The sequence below is a fragment of the Mauremys reevesii genome, linkage group 3, assembly GCF_016161935.1.
Source record: "Mauremys reevesii isolate NIE-2019 linkage group 3, ASM1616193v1, whole genome shotgun sequence".
NCBI lineage: Eukaryota > Metazoa > Chordata > Testudines > Geoemydidae > Mauremys > Mauremys reevesii.
Window position 1 is genome coordinate 23,080,063 of NC_052625.1, and position 14,441 is coordinate 23,094,503.

Sequence of the window (14,441 nt, forward strand, 5' to 3'; positions counted from 1 at the left end):
AAGGCCTGAAATTATAACACTTGCAAGTGCTGACAAGTTTTTTGTTTATACAGAATTATGAACAAAATGAGAAAACAAACATAAAGGGCCACTAGAAAGCACCACTTTTACATGCTGCATGCAAGGTTGCCTAATAGCTGGAGTTAAGGTTGCCTGAAAGTCTCCATTTCAAGGGAACTTTTTGTTTATAATTTTACCAAACATTCATCTTCTGAGATGAAATTTTCCATCTGTGATTCTTGCCTTAACGTGATCAAAAAAAGCTCACCCATATTTGAGAATGAAGAGAATGGGAAAAACATACACAGATACACACACACAGTTTGCCACTGCTGAGTATTGTGGTTTCCCAAACCCATTCCAATAAAATATTCTACCAACTCACCTTACCCCACACCATTCTGAGACAGATCAAATGAGGAACCAGGAGGAAAGAACTGGGGCTGGTCGAACAAGGAACTAAAACTGGCAATAGGTGGGTAGGTAGGTGTGGGGGAGGAGGTGAGGGCAGAAACTATGAGTGGCAGAGTTGGGGGAGATTAGGACAGTTAGCCTGGAGGAATAGACTGGATTGGCTGGGCAAGGAGACTGGGATGAGAAGCCTGAGTAATGGAAACTGGGACTGGGTGGGCAAAGAGAACAGGACTGGAACAAGGAGCCAGGTTTGGGGAACAGACAAGACTGAGACAGGTTGGAGGGGCTGGGCAGAAAGGATCTAGCTGTGCCCACTAGCTGTGCCCTTCCAGAGCCTGGAGTGCAACCCAAGATTCCTGAGTCTCACCACTCCACTGCTGCCAGAAAATATCTGTGAAACCCACTTGCAAAGTGTGGTTCTCTTCCCCCACTATACCAGTCTACATAGAGGATAACAAACTACTATTGCTGTCAGTTACTCTATAAGCTGAAGTTGCAGAGGTCTGCGCAGTGAATCTAAAGGTTCCAACCCTGCTGATGAAACAGTTGGTGTCAGTGTATTACCGCATGATGAAATTACTGTTTTGTTTTGTTTTTCAGTTTGTTTTTTAAAAACCCTAGGAAACCACACACAAAATAATTATGAGGCAGGAGTCCTACAGACAATAGCTTCCTTCACCACACATTCCTGATTCATCCTGTGAGCAGGTCCATCTGGTGCACTGAATGAGGCAGAGGTCCTGTGGAAAAATAATTATATGTGATCATGTACCAGTAATTAAAAACTGTATCATAATGTACATGCCTAAGTGGATGGCATTAAGGTTGGGCAGGCAACCTTAACTGTGGCATTTCCTATCTTTGAATGCTTGAATTTGCATCCTTAATAATGTTCTTTAAACATAGTTTTTGTCTATAATATCATCTATACACAACACATACATATATGTATACATTCACACACTCCTTGAATCTCTCTCTCTCACACACACACACACATATTCACACTCACTACTTGAATTGTGGAGATTGTATTTCCAAATATAATAGTTCATCCACACAGAGCAAGATTTCTGCTACTTTGTCAAATCTGTCAGATAATTATGATCCAAAGACTTTTCTTCTGTGAAATAAACACAGCTATAGAGGTTTTAAACCAGTCAAACTTGTTTCCCAAACTACTTAAAACATTAAAGTAGATTATGAACATCAATGGACAGTGATCTGTTCTATTTACCAGCACCAGGTAGAGGAAAAAAAAATAGTAGATATCAAATACAAAAAAATCCTTTATTCACTAGCAATGGCATGTATATATGTGATTCCCCCTTCTCTGCAGAGCACCCCCACATTACCATATTTAGGGTACGTTGTTTTACGCTGATTTGCATGTAATCAAAGAATCATGGAATCATAGAATATCAGGGTTGGAAGGGACCTCAGGAGGTCATCTAGTCCAACCCCCTGCTCAAAGCAGGACCAATCCCCAACTAAATCATCCCAGCCAGGGCTTTGTCAAGCCTGACCTTAAAAACCTCTTAGGAAGGAGATTCCACCACCTCCCGAGGTAACCTATTCCAGTGCTTTACCACCCTCCAGAAATGGTGGTACAGCTGTTTATAATTCAACACAATTGATCATACTAAGAGCAAAACACATGAGCTACACACCACTAACCTGAACAACAGGTGTTTTATCAGATTTCTTAAGTGTTTTAGCAAACGAGGTGGCCACAGGAAGAAGAAGAATTTTCATATCAGTTATATCTTGACACCTGTTTGGAAACAAAAATATAGACCTTTATACTGACCACTTTTCCAACAGGTAGGTAATATACAATATTAATATTGACTGATAATTAAAATAATCTTCAGGAATGCTGTAAAATAGCTGGCACAGAATTATCTTCTCTATTTAGTTAAGTCCGTTCTGAGGAAAAACTCCAGCACGCTCATTATACTTCCCTGGTAGCTTCCATATTACAATTAAAATAGCACATATAAGTGAACCAGGGATCCAGTTGCTATTTTAAATGTACTGTATTGTTGTCTCATGGATCCTTCCTTGTCCTGGCTATCATTCCATTGCTATATTTTAGACGGCTCAGAGGTTGGCCCTTGCCCCTCTTTTTCTTAAAGTAAGTCTAATTAGATGATAATGCCCTTCTTGTCACAACTTCTTGCTTATTTAGGACCATGGTAATAATTTCAATTTGTTAAAGATTTATTCACATATTCTCATTGCTGTTTATTCAAATGGACGTTCTTTTCTGAAGGAACAAAGGACATAATTTCTGCAAACAGATGTAGCAAACCTGTCAAGCTCTCAAATGGTTAAGTTGAGCATTTCACTTAGAAAGGCTGACAAATTTTCCTCACTTCAAAATATCATTAACACCAATAACACATTTGCCCAAGCCTATTTCTAAGTTGTAAAAAAAGATTGCTACAGATTAAGACCCTTGATATAATGCTATAAGCTCCTAACAATGGTATCTTTTATAGTGAAGAGCAACTGCAGACACAAATTGCCCCCTTTCCTGCACCTTTTTCACAAAAATCAATATTAAAGTAGTAGCTGCTTTAACTCTCCCATAGACTATATGAGAAAAAACCACAGCCATGCTTAGGACAGTTTAGGTCAATAAAGAATCAATACTGTGGTTGAGTCTGTAGAAAGATAAAAGTCTTAGAAGTTGCTACACTGTGGCCTATTGTTTCTATTTTGAAAAGAAGCTGAAGTACCTCACTTTTTAAAAAAAGTAGCAATGAATTTAGTGTTTGTGGAACGTAGAGAACTCAGTGGAGGTTCTATATGGCTGTGGTATCTGCAGCCTAGGGCTCTGATCTAGTTCATCCACGTTTCCCATTTAGTTCAAGGGGAATCTCAGGAGCACAAGAAATGCAGCACTAATATACTGGAAGCCCAAACCTTCGAGCAGAGTTTGATCAAGCCCAAATCATTCATTAATTATATATTTATATTGGAGGAACAGCTGAGACTCCTGAGTCAGGAGGGTGGGCCCATGGTGATAGGTGCTGTGAAAACACTTAAGCACACATGGCTAAGGCTGCAATTCTTTCACGGAGGTCGCAGAAGTCACAGACTGTGTAACTTAGAATCATAGAATCTCAGGGTTGGAAGGGACCTCAGGAGGTCATCTAGTCCAACCCCCTGCTCAAAGCAGGATCAAACCCAACTAAATCATCCCAGCCAGGGCTTTGTCAAGCCTGACCTTAAAAACCTCTAAGGAAGGAGATTCCACCACCTCCCTAGGTAACTCATTCCAGTGCTTCACCACCCTACTAGTGAAAAAGTTTTTCCTAATGTCCAACCTAAACCTCCCCCTCTGCGACTTGAGACCATTACTCCTTGTTCTGTCATCTTCTACCACTGAGAACAGTCTAGATCCATCCTCTTTGGAACCCCCTTTCAGGTAGTTGAAAGCAGCTATCAAATCCCACCTCATTCTTCTCTTCTGCAGGCTAAACAATCTCAGTTCCCTCAGCCTCTCCTCGAAAGTCATGTGCTCCAGCCCCCTCATCATTTTGTTGCCCTCCGCTGGACTCTCTCCAATTTATCCACATCCTTCTTGGAGTGTGGGGCCCAAAACTGGACACAGTACTCCAAATGAGGCCTCACCAGTGCTGAATAGAGGGGAATGATCACATCCCTCCATCTGCTGGAAATGCCCCTACTTATACAACCCAAAATGCCATTAGCCTTCTTGGCAACAAGGGCACACTGTTAACTCATATTCAGCTTTTCGTCCACTCTAACCCCTAGGTCCCTTTCTGCAGAACTGCTGCCCAGCCATTCGGTCCCTAGTCTATAGCAGTGCATGGCATTCTTCCATCCTAAATGCAGGACTCTGCACTTGTCCTTGTTGAACCTCATCATATTTCTTTTGGCCCAATCCTCTAATTTGTCTACGTCCCTCTGTATCCTATCCCTACCCTCCAGCGTATCAACCACTCCTCCCAGTTTAGTGTCATCTGCAAACTTGCTAAGGGTGCAGTCCACACCATCCTCCAGATCGTTAATGAAGATATTGAATAAAACCGGCCCCAGCACCGACCCTTGGGGCACTCCATTTGATACCGGCTGCCAACTAGACATGGAACCATTGATCACTACCCATTGAGCCCGACCATCTAGCCAGTTTTCTATCCACCTTACCGTCCATTCATCCAGCCCAGACTTCTTTAGCTTGCTGGCAAGAATACTGTGGGAGACTGTATCAAAAGCTTTGCTAAAGTCCAGAAATAGCACATTCACTGCTTTCCCCTCATCCACAGAGCCGGTTCTCTCATCATAGAAGGCAATTACGTTAGTCAGGCATGACTTGCCCTTGGTGAATCCATGCTGACTGTTCCTGATCACTTTCCCCTCCTTTAAGTGGTTCAGAATTGATTCCTTGAGGACCTGTTCCATGATTTTTCCAGGGACTGTGGTGAGACTGACTGGCCTGTAGTTCTCTGGATCTTCCTTCTTCCCTTTTTTAAAGATGGGCACTACATTAGCTTTTTTCCAGTCATCCGGGACCTCCCCCGATCACCATGATTTTTCAAAGATAATGGCCAATGGCTCTGCAATCTCATCGGCCAACTCCTTTAGCACCCTCGGATGCAGCGCATCCGGCCCCATGGACTTGTGCTCTTCCAGCTTTTCTAAATAGTCCCGAACTACTTCTTTCTCCACAGAGAGCTGGTCACCTCCTCCCCATACCGTGCTGCAGAGTGCAGCTGTCTGGGAGCTGACCTTGTCTGTGAAGACAGAGGCAAAAAAAGCATTGAGTACACTAGCTTTCTCCACATCTTCTGTCACTAGGTTCCCTCCCTCATTCAGCAAGGGCCCCACACTTTCCTTGACTTTCTTCTTGTTGCTAACATACCTGAAGAAACCCTTCTTGTTACTCCTAACATCTCTGGCTAGCTGCAACTCCAAGTGTGATTTGGCCTTCCTAATTTCACTCCTGTATGCCTGAGCAATACTTTTATACTCCTCCCTGGTTATTTGTCCAATCTTCCACTTCTTGTAAGCTGTTTTTTTGTGTTTAAGACGAGCAAGGATTTCACTGTTAAGCCAAGCTGGTCGCCTGCCTTATTTACTTTTCTTCCTACACATCGGGATGGTTTGTTCCTGCAACCTCAATAAGATTTCTTTAAAATCCTTATCGGGGGGGAGGGATAGCTCAGTGGTTTGAGTATTGGCCTGCTAAACCCAGCGTTATGAGTTCAATCCTTGAGGGGGCCACTTAGGTAGGGATCTGGGGCAACAATTGGTCCTGCTAGTAAAGGCAGGGGGCTGGACTCAATGACCTTTTAAGGTCCCTTCCAGCTCTAGGAGATTGGTATATCTCCAATTGTTACCTTGTTAAAATACAGCCAGCTTTCCTCGACTCCTTTCCCCATCATGTTATTCTCCCAGGGGACCTTGCCCATCAGTTCCCTGAGGGAGTCAAAGTCTGCTTTTCTGAAGTCCAGGGTCTCTGTTCTACTGCTCTCCTTTCTTCCTTGTAGCAGGATCCTGAACTCGACCATCTCATGGTCACTGCCTCCCAGGTTCCTTCTCGCAACCTCTGTGACTTCCGCAGCAGCGGGTGCAGCTGACTTCTGTCTGCTGCTGGAGCGACCTGGGACCAACCTCTCTGGTGGTCCCCAAGGCCAGCTACACCAGTTGCAGCTCAGGAGACCCTGGCTAGCTGGCTCTGGGGATGGCCTGAGCAGCAGCCGGTGCGGTGTGGACCACCTGAGCAGCAGTCCTGGGGGTGGCCCTGGGGAGTTCCAGAGCAGCGGTCCTGGGGACCGCCCCAGAGCCACCTGCACCAGCCACTGCTCAGGCGGGGCCACTGCTCACCAAGTAGTGGCCCCGGGGACCACCCAAGCAGCAGCCTGCCACACCAGCCATTACTCGGGTGGCCCCAGGCAGCTGGCTCCAGGGACCATGCAAGCAACAGCCAGTGCAGCTGGCTCTGTGGAGCACCCAAACAGCAGTCCTGAGGGGAGCATGGGGACCACCCAAGCAGCAGAAGTCCCAGGGCGGCTGGAGCATCGGCCCCAGGGGTGCCCGGAGGCCATCCAGAAAGTGGTCCCTGGGAGCAGCGGCTGGAGGGCAGTGAACCCCCAGCACTGAAGCAGAGCCCCCAGAGAAGAGGGACCCCAGAAGTAGAAATTTAGTCATGGGTATTTTTGGTAAAAGTCATGGGCAGGTCATAAGCAGTGAATTTTTATTTATTGCCCATGACCTGTCCATGATTTTTACCAAAAATACCCGTGACTAAATCTTAGGGTTAATTATGGAGAGACTGTCCATTAAAAAGGTGGGAGAGAAAGAGGTTCTTATCCTGATTTCTAGTTACCCCTTTCCACTGATAAGCAAAGAGAGCTGATGTAAAGCAAACAGGACTCTCTGGGGTATTTGGCATTTGCCAGATACAAAAGTCCTATTTATAGTTTAACTCAAGTTCACCTATCACATTTCATGTTGTGACTTGACCAAATTTTAACCCCCACCTCCCACCCCAGTGAAAAAATAGAAACACACACACACACACACACACACACACACACACACACACACACACACGTTTGGATTTGTCTCACTCAGTTACTGTCCATCTTCATATAAAGCAAGTGCACTGTATACGATGCTTTTTATATAAGCCCTAGAACCACAACCAAATACCTGTCTGAATAGTAACTGAAAATGAAAAAAAATATTGTTTTATGTGCACTGGAGGGTTTAGACAATGCATGAGTCCAAATCTTCCAAATTGGTTACTTGAAGGTGCACTTTTGTTATCCTACAAGGGGCAGCTTCTAATGCTTCTTAGCTTATAGCAATAGCTTCTTCTTGCAAAAGCCTAGTAGAAATCTAGATAAATCAGGTGCTATAGCTCTTTAAAAAACTAGTATAGTAAATTGGTAGCTACAGAAAAGATAGCAAAGATTTTAAATGTATTTGTCTGAGGAAAACAATTGTTGCGCTGTGTAAGTGCTAGATCTGCAAAGCCTGAAGTAAATACTGGTCCTTTACTGTTCTCTGTTCTAATTATAAGCAGCAAAGAATCCTGTGGCACCTTATAGACTAACAGACGTTTTGCAGCATGAGCTTTCGTGGGTGAATACCCATTTCGTCGGATGCAAGTAGTGGAAATTTCCAGGGGCAGGTATATATATGCAAGCAAGAAGCAAGCTAGAGATAACGAGGTTAGTTCAATCAGGGAGGATGAGGCCCTGTTCTAGCAGTTGAGGTGTGAAAACCAAGGGAGGAGAAACTGGTTCTGTAGTTGGCAAGCCATTCACAGTCTTTGTTTAATCCTGAGCTGATGGTGTCAAATTTGCAGATGAACTGAAGCTCAGCAGTTTCTCTTTGAAGTCTGGTCCTGAAGTTTTTTTGCTGCAGGACGGCCACCTTAAGATCTGCTATTGTGTGGCCAGGGAAGTTGAAGTGTTCTCCTACAGGTTTTGTATATTGCCATTCCTAATATCTGATTTGTGTCCATTTATCCTTTTCCTTAGAGACTGTCCAGTTTGGCCGATGTACATAGCAGAGGGGCATTGCTGGCATATGATGGCGTATATTACATTGGTGGACATGCAGGTGAATGAACCGGTGATGGTGTGGCTGATCTGGTTAGGTCCTGTGATGGTGTCGCTGGTGTATATATGTGGGCAGAGTTGGCATCGAGGTTTGTTGCATGGATTGGTTCCTGAGCTAGAGTTACTATGGTGCGGTGTGCAGTTACTGGTAAGAATATGCTTCAGGTTGGCAGGTTGTCTGCCAGCGAGGACTGGCCTGCCACCCAAGGCCTGTGAAAGTGTGGGATCATTCTCCAGGATGGGTTGTAGATCCCTGATGATGCGTTGGAGGGGTTTTAGCTGGGGACTGTATGTGATGGCCAGTGGAGTCCTGTTGGTTTCTTTCTTGGGTTTGTCTTGCAGTAGAAGGCTTCTGGGTACACGTCTGGCTCTGTTGATCTGTTTCCTTATTTCCTCATGCGGGTACTGTAGTTTTGAGAATGCTTGGTGGAGATTTTGTAGGTGTTGGTCTCTGTCTGCGGGGTTAGAGCAGATGCGGTTGTACCTCAGTGCTTGGCTGTAGACAATGGATCTTGTGGTGTGCCCGGGATGGAAGCTGGAAGCATGAAGGTAGGCATAGCGGTTGGCAGGTTTTCGGTATAGGGTGGTATTAATGTGACCATCACTTATTTGCACCATGGTGTCTAGGAAGTGGACCTCCCGTGTAGATTGGTCCAGGCTGAGGTTGATGGTGGGGTGGAAGCTGTTGAAATCATGGTGGAATTTTTCCAGAGTCTCCTTCCCATGGGTCCAGATGATGAAGATATCATCAGTGTAGCATAGGTAGAGAAGGGGCGTGAGTGGACGGGAGCTGAGGAAGCATTGTTCCAGGTCGGCCATAAAAATATTGGCATATTGTGGGGCCATGCGGGTGCCCATAGCGGTGCTACTGATCTGGAGATATATATTGTCATCAAATTTGAAATAGTTGTGTGTGAGGATAAAGGCACAGAGCTCAGCGACCAGTTGTGCTGTGGCATCATCAGGGATACTGTTCCTGACAGCTTGTATTCCATTAGTGTGTGGGATGTTTGTGTAGAGAGCCTCTACATCCATGGTGGCTAGGATGGTGTTTTCTGGAAGGTCACCAAGGCATTGTAGTTTCCTCAGGAAATCAGTGGTGTCATGGAGATAGCTGGGAGTGCTGGTGGCATAGGGTCTGAGTAAAGATTCCACATATCCAGACAGTCCTTCAGTGAGAGTTCCAATGCCCGAGATGATGGGGCGTCCAGGATTTCCGGGTTTGTGGATCTTGGGTAGTAGATAGAATAACCCTGGTCGGGGCTCTAAGGGTATGTTGATTTGTTCTGGTGTTAGTGTAGGGAGTGTCCTGAGTAGATGGTGCAGTTTCTTAGTGTATGCCTCAGTGGGATCTGAGGGAAGTGGCCTGTAGAATTTGGTATTGGAGAGTTGTCTGGCGGCCTCCTTTTGGTAGTCAGACCTGTTCATGATGACAACAGCACCTCCTTTATCAGCCTCTTTGATTATAAAGTCAGGATGGTTTCTGAGGCTGTGGATGGCATTGCGTTCTGCACAACTTAGGTTATGAGGCAAGCGATGTTGTTTTTCCACAATTTCTACCTGTGCACGTCGGCGGAAGCATTCAGTGTATAGGTCCAGACTGTCATTTCGACCCTCAGGAGGAGTCCATGTGGACTCTAATTATGATTGGAATAAAAACAATGTGTGTTTTCTAGTCCATATGACAGAAATATTCATACCTGTATGATGCACTAGTAAATAGTGACATAAATAGGTTAGTTTATGTAAATAGTAAATTAAATAAAGTGTTTTATTAAGAGTTAAATATCCTGCAATAATGTGATTTTTCTAGCAAATACATAATTGTTATACATTACGATGATGATTATCATTTAAATGAATTGCTGTTCCATTAAGTTGTACAGCTGCTTTACCTACAGCAAGAGTTCTCATCCTGGGGGTCATCATGACTGAGTGGAATCATGTGGAAACAGATGTTATTGGGTCACAGCTCTCCTGTCACCCTTTTCTTGTTACTAAATGACAGAGGGGTTCCGAGCGGGTCACACTGTGAAAAATTGGTTCATGGTATGGAAAAGGTTCAGGACAACTGACCTAGAGTACTCCTCATTCAAACCCCAACACTGCAGTGTTAGGAAAATGTGCATGAAGGGCATAAGAAATACACATTGAGGAGGAGGTACAGCTACAGGAAGTGATTCTAAGAAAAGTTATTGTATCATCCTAGCTGTGTTCACTAGATCAGCACCAATGTAGGGAAAGTTTAGTATTAACGAAGATAAATACTCCCCCATTTCAAGGAATGTTGTTTATGTTAAAAGAAGCATTCTCCCCTGGCAGAATCTTCACCCCAGTCACCACTCCCCACTGGAGCAATTTCCAGTAGGTTACAGCTTAGTTATGGACTAGAGCAGTGGTGGGCAGCCTGTGGCCCACAGGCCGCACGTGGCCCATCAGGGTAATCTGAGTGTGGGCTATGAGACATTTTGCTGACGTTGACCATCTGCAGACACGCACGCCCCCCCAGATCCCAGTGGCCACGGTTTGCCGTTCCCAATGGGAGCTGCAGGAGCAGGAAGCAGCAGCCATGCAACCCACCGCTTCCCGCAGCTCACACTGGCTGGGAACAGCAAACTGTGGCCACTGGGTCCTGTGGGGGGCCATGTCTGCAGATGGTCAACGTCAGCAAAATGTCTCGCTGCCTGCAATCAAATTACCCTGATGGGCCGCATGCAGCCCACGGGCCACAGGTTATCCACCACTGGACTAGAGCAATAGGTCTACTGGTCTGCTGTTTCTGGTCCTCTTACTTAAAATAACGGAGGCTAGTAGAAACTAATAGAGAGCAGTGGAAAATATCTAAAAAAGTCTAATGAAATTTCCCCTAGTGCTCTGCCATCCTCATGCATCTTTTCACTTGCTACCTTAACCCATCCTCCCTGACTCTTACTTTCCTTCCTGAGAATAGAAAAACTTCACTCACTCTGCAGATTCCCTCAGCCCACGGCAGGATTGCTCTCCCTCATCCTGGGAAGGCTGTGAGCTTGGAAGACACCAGCAGGTTTAGCAGAAATTGTCAGAATTGCAATCATCACAAGGATTTCAGGTAAAGAGATTTGTTCTTGGAGTTGTGGAAAGGAGGCGATTAACACGAACTTTCTCCAGTCTAAACAAATTTGGGGGTCCTTTTTTTCCATCAAGATTTGGGCTGGGGCATGGAGAAGTTCTGATTTTTCTAAACCTGTCAGGTCATCAGGGCACATTAAACAACCCTTAGTACTGTATAATTTCAACCTTTTTATCCAGCTAAAGTAGTGAATTCACACATGGAAAGAAACATTCTATAATCAGCTCCTTTAGTTAGTAGGTTGTTAGTCAGGCCTAATGGGCTTGATCCTGCCTCAGCTGAAGTCCATGCCAAAAGTGCCATTGATTTCAATGGGACAGGATCAAGCTCAATGTCATTTATCTTCTAGTTTGGTTTACACCAAAATCCCTGCACCAGACAAGAAAACTTGGGCTATGAAAATGTCTCAGCAAGTAACATCCTATGTAAACATAAAGGGACGTTAGTTTGTTTTCTCTGACTGGGTCTCGTAAACTTTCTCTATTCAATTAAGAAGAGGTTTTCCACACCAGGTGACAGGACCAAGGCAGGAGGGATAGTCACCTGTTTTCGTTTGCTAGCTGGTGTTTGGGGGCATGCTAGAATTCTGATAAAAAATATAGTCTGTTAGAGAAAATAATTCTAGGCTCATTGGATTGTTGTGAAAGACAGAAACACAGAATGGAATCTTTTCACTGACTACCCAAGGGGGCATTTAGTGGGACTTTTCAGTCTATTCATGATCTGTTATTCCCAGCCCCCCCAAAGTTTCCATGTTACAGCAGAATATCTGGGGACTCCATATGTTGTGGGAACACAGCAGAACCAAAATGAGCTGAAAAAAGAATGCATTAGAGTCAAACATGGGATAAAACAGTACCCAAGGAGCCCTTGCTTCATTTTCTCTACCTGGAACCCTGGGACAACGCAGCCATCTCAGCCTCATTCAAGTGTGACATTTCTTTTGAATATGACAGTGGTGGCGACCTTGTCATTAACTGATGCTGCTAGCAACATTTTAGCTTTCATAATACAGTTAATTTTCAAGCCACTGGTTACTGAACCCCCACTATCATTTCAATATAATTAAACCGAATTTAAAAAAAAAACATACAAAAAACAACAACAAAAATGATGAGATACAAATCCAGGTTTGGCTGAAATTCACTAATGAAAGGAAGTTTCAAGTTAAGACTCAGACATTATCCCTAATTCCCCCTTATTGTGCTTGGGTACTCAGGCATCTATATGAGAGCTCTTTTTTGTTCTATAGATCCCGCAGTGCTGTTCGGGAATAAAGGGGAGTTTTTCAGCCTTAACTTTAAGGGTCAAGCACACAATATTCTTCTGCAGCTGAGCTGAACTCAGCACTGCTAAGGAAGGGCTAGGCAAAGGTGGCTCTATGCCCACATTTCCTTCATACATCTCCATGTCCAATCCAGGAGCAAAGCAAGGATTGCTTGACCCAAGTATAACTTAGAGCGGCCTCAGATGTGCTCTAGGGTGCACGGGCTGGCTTCCCAATGACACACTCTTTATACTAGGGTGGAGTAGACCTGGCAAAGCTACTTATAGGAGACCAGGGGGTTGCTCTAGGCTAAAGAAACTCCCAGCTGGCAATGCAAGCCACCTCTTTGCTGGGTTTGCAGTGCCAGAGCAGCACAAAAAAGGCAGACTGTTAAGACCAGGATCTGGCCCCAAATTTTCAAATGTGGATACAAACGGTATTCCTAGGAAAAATGCATGTGGCTCCACTATACATTTGCACCCACAGCTCTGCCCATAACCTTGAAAAGGGTCAGCCGTTTCTTTTATAGTTTGCAAAACAAAGATATAATTATTGAGTGAGGGTGTACATGCTGCACTTCAGCTCATAGCAAATGTGTGTGGGCTAGTAAATAACTGTTGCCCCACCCCAAACCCAGAATCTGTACTGGAAAACCAACAGATCTTTAACAACCGTGGCATTAGCAGACATTGCTTGAACAGCAGACATGAAAAGACATAAATCAAAGAACATGGGGTTGGATTCAATTTAGAAGAAGATGTGAGACTTTCAATTAACACATTTCTGTGCAATTTAAGGAAAATATTCAGGAATACTATTTATTTAGCCTGCAGCTAACGTCCATTACTGAGAATTACTCTTAATTAGTGTTGTGTGAGGTTGGGAATACCCACTCATATCATGATCAGTTCACCTACCAAAAGAACTACCAAGCTTGCTGTGCCTCTGGCATTTCCAGGCTGGTTAAAAAAATAACTAGATGATGAAAGTATTATTTTAAACAAGATAATCTAACCAGGAAAACATAGCAAAATATTTGTTTTACTCTTCCTTTGTAATCTACAGCGTCTACAGCATCATTCAAGAGTTGCTGCCTAAAAACACTGCCCACTAAATAGCATGAGAAAAAGGATTACCAAGAAGTCAAGAACACCTTAACAAAGGAGACTTCCTACTCCTCTCTCACCTGGGCACACCTACTCCAGGCCTTCTCTGACAGCAACTTGGACTTCAATGTCCAGATTCAATGTCCAACAAAATGCGTTGAAAGACTCTTCATTTCAATGAAACTGGACTAGGTGCCTGGTGACTTTCCTTGGCCTCTAATGATGAATGTCTCCATTTGGGGGGCATAAATGCATCTCCTACTTCAACTACAAGGGTGTCACTGCTGAAGACAGAAAAGTATTGTTATAACAGAGGCTGAGCAAGATGTCTCCCCATCCCCAGCAACAACAGGTAGAAAAGGAGCATAAGAGAAAGAAAGAGCACATCATTGAGAATTAAACTCAAGGTATCAGTAACAGACATCTAGCAATACTGCTTCTGAAATGGTCAATCCCTCAGAGAATCTGACAAAAAAACAAGAGGCTTGGTAGATGGCTTGAGAGATTCCCACAGAGTGTTCTCAAATGTAGTGTGAAAAATTCTCCTCCATCTTTATTAGAAGAATAATTCTGTTAAGGAGTCAGTTTTTGTTGTTCTCTTGCATAGTTGCATAACGGAGTTTTCACTGAATGCAGGATGATTAATATTTTGTATGTGGATTGAATAAAGCTTCGAGATGGGCTTATGTCACAAAATTCTGATCAGGACTCCATACCACCCCGAAAGGGTTGTTTCAAGTCTAAATTTTGAGTGAGCCACAGAATAGAGAAAATAAGCTAAGGAAAACTGTGAGTAAGGTCTGGGATTTCTAGATCATGCCTCCCTTTAGGGCTTACAAGATGAACTTGAGAATTAGTGATGGGAAAAAGACAAATAGCCTGGTTCGGGTAAGCACTAAAAGTTTGGAAGCTGGTGTTGCAAAACAGACCTGGAAATCTCA

General features: G+C 44.1%; 1 long non-coding RNA gene across 1 annotated transcript; it reads right to left on the reverse strand.

Moving 5' to 3' along the window:
* Positions 1-447: 447 nt before the first annotated feature.
* LOC120402237 lies at positions 448-13,710 on the reverse strand. Its single transcript, XR_005597075.1, has 3 exons — positions 13,581-13,710; positions 2,092-2,188; positions 448-1,154 (listed from the first exon to the last, which is right to left on the reverse strand). It is a non-coding gene; the product is annotated as an uncharacterized LOC120402237 (long non-coding RNA).
* Between the last annotated feature and the right edge of the window lie 731 nt (positions 13,711-14,441).